Raw genomic sequence first — 7,825 nt, 5'->3', positions numbered from 1 at the left:
CGCGCTGTTTCGTTTGGCGGATCGTTTCCCCGTGCAAAACGCCGAAGACGTATAAGTCCACTCCATCAAGCGTCGAGCTCCGGAGCTTATCAAACTTCTGAAGGCGGTTTCGTAATATCGCGTCCCGCTGCCCCGCGCCGCATCCATCTTCCGCGGGGCCGCGATTCAGGAAGCCGGAAATTAAGCTCGCCACGAGGGTATTTTTTTCTAAGGCGAAGTTCGCGCAGCATTTATCAGCGGGAAAAAGTATTTTCGCAATCCGCGAATAGTTCGTTGCGGCGAACAGTCTGAGGTTCAGCCGGTTTTCCGCCTCTTTTTAAACTGGAAAATGTTGCTCGCGGATACCCGAGGATATCGCAGCTCGCGTATACCTTCGCCCTTCCCGATCTCGGAACTTCACAAAGTATCTAAAAATGTAAAAACTCCCCCCCCCCCTTTACCCTCTCCTCTAGCGAGGGTGCGCGCGGGAGTCCGTTTAACGCGAACTGAAACTTCCTTCGAGCCAGAAAAATAATTTGCAAGGACGTCCAGCTGCTCGGATCGCCCGCTGCTCGTCGGCGAGCCATCCATCATCTCTCGCGGAGACGCCGTTGCATCAATTTCGATTAGGAAGACGTGCGAGTCGAATGTACACAAGCGGAGAGAAAAGGTCTCGGGCAAAAGTCATCGAAGGAAATCATGGGGAAGACAGATGCGCCCGTGTCACCGGCCGAGCTCAATTTTCGGAGGACGCGGAGGATCCGCGTTCCCAAATCAGTGAATTAATACGCCTGAGACAGTCGCCGAAACATCCGATATATATTAGACTCGGTAGCGGGACTTTTGTAGTGCATTTTTTTCTAACCAAGTTTTCTATCAAAATTATAACTTAGCGATATTTTTCCCACCCGTCGGGCGTTGGTATTTTTAACCCAAGTTCTTTTTCTGTATCGAGAAAAAATCTGAGAGGTCTTGGCAGATTGTCGAAAGTATTATTAGATACGGGCACAGAATCGACTAAAGGTGAACCAATAACGTAATGAAATTAATGCAAACGGGATCTTCTATTTCTGCAGACTTCTCCGCTAAAATTGTACTATTTCGACCGACCCTCGAGCAACCATCGATCTAATCGACGTCATCGACATCTGAAAATCTACAATTGTATGTAAAAAAAAACAAAGCATAACGCATTGTTTTCATTCAGGTAAAACGATTGTTTCGTATCGAATCGAAAATTTATCCGCCTGATAAATCTGTCGCGCCCGGTGTTTCTATGAATATCAGGCGCGACAGATTTATCAGGTGAATCAAGAGTTTTTCGATAATTTTCTTACACTGAAACGCGCGAAATTTATTAGATTCTTGAGAAACTTCGCAGGGAAGGATTAAATCCAGGTTCCGTGCCAGCCGAGGGCCTCGAATATCGATTTCATCCGCGGTGCGGATGAGAGAGAAGCCATCGAGCTCTAACTAACTAACGGTAGCCGGAGCGTCGCTACCGATATCATTAATATTTATCGAAGCGATTTTATTATAAGCCGCATTTTGCCTATATTGCCTAAGAACCTGTACCTTGAACCCGCGGATATCGTCCCCGTTATCTAAAGACGCGGCTTCGCTCGTAGCATAAAATTTTACCGGTTTACCGTTATAATGAAAACCGCCGAGACGAGCTCCCACAAGGACTTGAGCGATAAACGTAACGTTATAACAGCGTTACAACCTCCCGTAACAATTATTTAGCATAATGTACAATATACGGCTATAGCACACGGACGTAATTAATTATTGCAAGTTGAACGCGCAATTTACATCGAGTAAATATAATTTATTATTGCTTTGCTCTTCGAAAAGGAGTTTTTATCAAAAAGGAGGGAAAAAAGAGTCGCATTTTCCTTGAATTACCTTCTTGTGTTAACTTCAACGATACCCTTTCTCGGCAGCTTCGAATTATCGAATATTAAATGTCGTAGTAAATATCTCATATTAGAGCTCGGTTAACGTAAAACGCGCGCGAAATTACATTCAGAACAAAATTTTATTATTAATCGGCTCCGTCGTCGAGGCACATAATTAAAAATTTAAGTTATTTCGCTAACAATGTTAAATGTCTAATTAACTGATTGTCTACTCGACTAATTAACTAATTGTCTGGTTAACCGATGCATAGTTAACCAATTAACAATATTAACTGACAACATTCAGTGTTCTAATAAGGTCGCCTCGAGTTTGAAAAGACATTTGGAAATTTTAATAAAGAATAACCCGCTCTGTTATTATTATATAAATTTGCTGAAACATCCTGTGCGGAATGCCCGGTGGCAACACGTATGCACCCGATGACAATCGTCAGAAACCAATACATGTATCGATGCGCGCGCTATTACTTTTAATAATTACTTCAATAACTATTCAGTCACTAGTAACTGAAAACGAACTATTTATCGGCGATGCATTTTCCGGTCACGTCTACGTGCATTTTACGTATATTTTACAATATCTACACAGAAAAAAAAAGAGTATTCCCCTTTGGAAAATAAGTTTAGTTTCAACGTGAAAATCGTGGAGGAAGAAAAACTTACTTGAATGAAGCAATTTTATATAATACAATCAGGAAAAATGTGTGCCTATTATTTAGTTTTATTAGAATAAGTTTCTTGAATGAAAAAGAAACAATGCTGGATAGAAAGTAACATATCTTCAAATCAAAGACTATAATGCTTAAAATGATTATATTGTCAAAATAATACGTGTTCTTAAAGTGACGATTTCATATATTTGTCATTGTATACTTGCGTATTCGTTAACGCGGTAACAAAGAATGTCGAGCTGAATTTACGAAGCCTTGACCCGAAGGGGAAACCGCTAAGGGCATTGTGGTGTACAGATTTGCGGCATTACTGGGCATTAGGCCTCGCTGGGGCATTATAAAGATAAAATAAGATAAAACGAGATATATAAATAGGATAAAATAAGATAAGTAATGCCCACTGGGCATTGGTGTATGTACAAGATTTTGGTCAGCGGTTTCACCCTCGCCTTGGCCAATGAATTCTTCTAATTAGTGTGACTGTAATATTGTTGGGATGTAAGATTATTAAATGCTTTTAAGAAGGTGCGTCAGAGATTGTTGCGTACAAAAGAACGAACGCATTAATTTGAGCATATAAGAATTGATCTGACACTTTTTTCTTCCGTGTATATTTAAAAAATGTGAAAACTGTCGGCATCGCGCTTTCAGCTGAATATTATCAGTTTGTATCTTTTGTTTTCCAGTCATTTTGAATCGAATACTGAAAACACATATGCTATCTATCCCAGAAGAAATTTTATTACATAACGATGATAAGAAAGTATTAAAAGATACTCCGTTGTTGATCAGAAAATGTCAATATCTACGAATATATCTGTACACCGATCGCTGCACGTAAGAATTCAATGGTCAAGGCCTCGTAAATTGCGCTCGACAGTATTCTTTGTTACCGCGTTAACGAATACGCAAGTATATAATGAGATATATATAATGAGAGACACATGAAATACAAAAATATGTAATGTTGCCACGAATTATTTCTTCAGCGCGTCATCGTCTACCGCATCTACAAATACTTTATGCTAATTATGTTAATTATGTAAACGAAGTGTGCATAATTGTGTGCGTAATACTTCCTGCTGTAGGCTGAGCTTTCTGCACGTTTTTGTAAATATTTCACTCGACAAAACCAACGAAACGCATGTCTAAAAAGATGACATCTTTTTAGCAGTCTTCCAAATTTTGCGAAAACAACGTCTTAAAAGATATTTTCAAGATCTTTTGAAAAAGAACGAAATCTGAATTATCTTTTTAAAACACTCGAGATATTTTTTAAAATAAGTACGGTTATTTTTATTACCGTTCGCAATTACTTATTAATTACAATTCATATTCACGGCCAATGTAGATGTGACACGGTCTATAAAATTTATTACTGTTTCCCAAAACTTTTAAGACATTAAGATGTAAAAATTGCTTAATCGAGTGCGTCAGTTCGTCATAATTTTTATCAAAATTATCGTCAATTATGTAGAATCATGACTGGTATCGACGGGTGTAAGAGATTGAAATCCCTTTTTGCACAAAGTGGAATGCAATTCGTCGTCGAGCCAAAAAGCGACACAATTTTTTTATCAATAACTTTATCAGGCACGCCGGCCAGATTATATTCAACCACATGCGAATCTCTGATGAATTTTGCCTACAAGAAAATCACTGCAAGTGATTTATTTTTACGATACATTTCAATTTACGTTTTACGTTAAGAATTATTCCCTCTTTTTCTAAGTATACACCATTTTATTTATCCATACGGTGTACGAATAAATGTTAATAAACTTATACACTTTTTTTTAAACCAAATGTTAAAACAATAGCAAAGTTTACGTATATTACCTGATTTTAATTTCAAATAAAAAAGTTGTGCGACAAAGGTTGTAAATAAACACATAAATAAATGAATAAATGCGCTTTGTTATGCATTTACTATTATGCATAACATTTTTTAAACGCAAGTAAGATAAGAACACCAATATTATAGAATACAGAAGAAAGAAGGAACAATGGATCGGAAAGGGAAAATAAGTATATTAAATAGTTCAAAATCTTTTAAGAGTCCTTAAAACCTTAACAAACCCCCCCCCCCCGTTTTGTACATATCTGCACAAAACGTATTCACCCATTGTTCGCGCACGGCTATTAATGGCGAAAAATAAAAGGTACCAAAAGTTGAACAATGAAAAGGGAAACGAGGAGGAGAATCGGGAAGTTGGTACCACGTTGAGCGGTGAAAAAGGGACAATAACGACGTTACCGATTCGCAATAACGCCGAGCTTACATTAATATCAATTGCGTTAAGTGGTGGTGAATTTTTTTCCGAAACTCCCACGATTTGTCCGCGGAGCGCGTCTCACGTGCGTCGGACGCGAGCCCGCGCGCTCGCAGACGATTGACCCCTGAACGATGCTGGCCATTTGCAGCAGCCTAATTTCCACTTATTACGCAATTGATGCAATTAGACATGTCAATCGCAGGATAATAGGCGCGCGGGACGGTCGACCGCGGCCTCACGGAGCGGTGCTCGGCTAAAGCCAATCGAACGACAAGATATAAACGGAACGAGCCGAATTATTAACGACGCGCGGTGTTAACTAGGTATATAAAGATGACCTCGCGCTTTCTTCACGACCGCCACGTGTAGATCGTTAATCGAAATGCGGCAGGGGCCTAGACAGGAGCGCAGACACGTTCTCATATAGCGGCATTCTTAATCGCGAGGAATTTTAAATTTAATTGTTACGATAAACCTCGCAAGGCTCCGACGTGAAATCACAATTCGAAGAGCCAAGATAGGACGTTGGTATCTAAATGAAATTTCTAATTTTGAAACCTATTGCGACAAATTTACCCCAGCCAGGGGGTTTTAGCCTGGACCTCCCTCTTAAAGTCCCTCTTTGAATTTTGTCTTCGCACCCTCTAAAGTTTTTGGAGTGAAACGTTCACACTATTCGAGCGAATCTTTGATCTATTAGAATGAACTATTTACTCCAATAGAGCGAATATTTCACTCCGCGGTTCTATTTTCGCTCCAAAAACTTTGGAGAGCAAGCTGGAAAAACTAAAGCGTACGCGGAAAGACAGTTTCAACGGGAGATATCACATTCGCGAAAAATACAATTCGCAAAACGAACGGAGAGGCAAGTCCTCTGTTATGAGACGAGCTTGTAATGTGAGATAGCAGGTTTTCAACGTAAAAATTTAATCGCGAATCTTTATTCACGACGATTACACGATCTAACAATGAATTTTCCATTAAACAGATACCAAGGGCGATAAATTCACGATGAAACTATTAATTTAGCAAAAACCCCGCTAGCCCAAATTAGGAGTTTATAATAGGAGACTTTCTCTCCGCTCTCTAGAAGTCAAACAGTGGATTATCGCGGAAAATAGTGAATCTTCGTTAATTCACAGTTATAAGTACACTAAAAAAAAATTGTCCGCTACCGTAGCTAATCATGGTTTGCTGAAAATATGTTGCTGCCATAACTGTAAGTTTCCAAAGCAATCGGTTTGCTGTCGCACCTAATGCAATAGGCGCAGCAGTAAAATATTCAGCTGTCACAACTAAATATCAGCTGTCCATACTGTACAGCTGAAATTTAGTTACCACACGCATTCTTCAGCTACGGCGGCTACATTTTCTTTTCCGTGTACGCGCTGAATAATTCAGTGCCATTGCACTGATTGACTTTTAGACCCGTATTTATAATATAATCGCGATTCTGCTGAAAAACTCAGCTAAAACCGGTCTTCAGACGCGATACAGTTTACTACGCGAATCTTGAGACTCAACTCGATATTTGTCCGTAATCTCGATTCAACAGAGATTCCCGAAGGAAGTTTTAGAAGATAGTCCTTGGATTTCGTATCATCTGAGATCCGAGTCGTGAAAAATTGCGTATCGCCGCTTTAATCGATGTTTTGACTCTCAAGAGGAATTTCAGGTGAGTAATCGGTCCCCTTTTCAGTTGAATGCAGTTACGGTTGATCTTTAATCAAAATGCAACTATTGAGCCGTCTGTGTCTCAAGCCACCAAACTCCAATCTGATTATCTCAGCTGATACACTCTTGAGAGACGAGAATTGAGAAACGACTGTACGGTAAATACGGGCCTCGGAGAGTACGTTCGTTTTCAGCGACAATGCGCCGATTGACTTTTAGGGAGAACGCAGCATAAATTGACATAACGCGAGGTGATATTTTCAATTGATACTCGTTTCTCTCGTTGAGCGTGTCTACTCCGACATTTAACTCGCGAGCCTTTTGCAGCTCGACGTCTCGCAACTTGAATTATGTTTACGAGACACCTCTGCGCCGCTCGGAAAAATTAAGCTTTATTGGTGGCATTCAAGCTGTTAGTTATGCATGAGACCTCATGAATAGATAGCGGCAGGAAAGTATAGACTTGAACAATTCTAAAAATAACAAGAGAACACTCCCGAACACTTTGCAATCGTCAGATTCTACGAGGGCTCTCGTTATAATTAAGTGGAAAGTATCATTTATCTCTCGTCAATTGTTGTTATTAATCATGACAAGAGTCCTTTTATGACTTAACGTTGTGTTCTCCAGCTACAGGGAGAGCATTTTCAAATTTTAGCTCAATATGGCATCAAATTGACCACAATTTTACATAAATTTGGTCAATTTGACATCAAATTGACATCATCCTCACTTTTTCTTCTCCTCGGGCCAGGAACGTTAAATACCCAAGGAAAATGAAAGGTCAGGATGACGTCAATCTGATGTCATATTGACCAAATTTGTGTCATATTTTGATCAATATGACATCAAATTGGCGTCATCTTGACTTTTCCTTTCTCCTTCGATATAGGTACACTCTGACACTGACACATCCGTAATCAGCTTGACGGGACCTTTCGTGTGGCACCTACTTTGCGACCGAAATCGAGTGCGAAAAAAATGGGGCCATCTGCCCGGTGGACACTTGTTCTCGCTCTTTTGTGCATTTAACTAGCGAAATGTACGGTAAAGTTTCGAAAGAGCCCTCATGAAATTCTTCGAAACTCCCGCGCTTACACAATTTCCAGGATAAAAAAAATTCTCCCCGTGCGTAAATCCTGATTTCCATCAAGTTTGCCGTAATTCACGCCGAGTGTCATCGAAATTCATACGAGTGTTTCCTGAATTCCCGTGAAAATTGCTGTTAATTCCGCACGAGAGTTCTTTTTCAACTCGCCTAATCTCTCCCGAGGACGAAATCCTACCCACCTCCCCCCCTCTC

Source organism: Vollenhovia emeryi, unplaced genomic scaffold (assembly GCF_000949405.1).
Source record: "Vollenhovia emeryi isolate VEMERY1.0 unplaced genomic scaffold, V.emery_V1.0 DF939234.1, whole genome shotgun sequence".
NCBI lineage: Eukaryota > Metazoa > Arthropoda > Insecta > Hymenoptera > Formicidae > Vollenhovia > Vollenhovia emeryi.
This window is presented reverse-complemented; position numbering follows the sequence as displayed.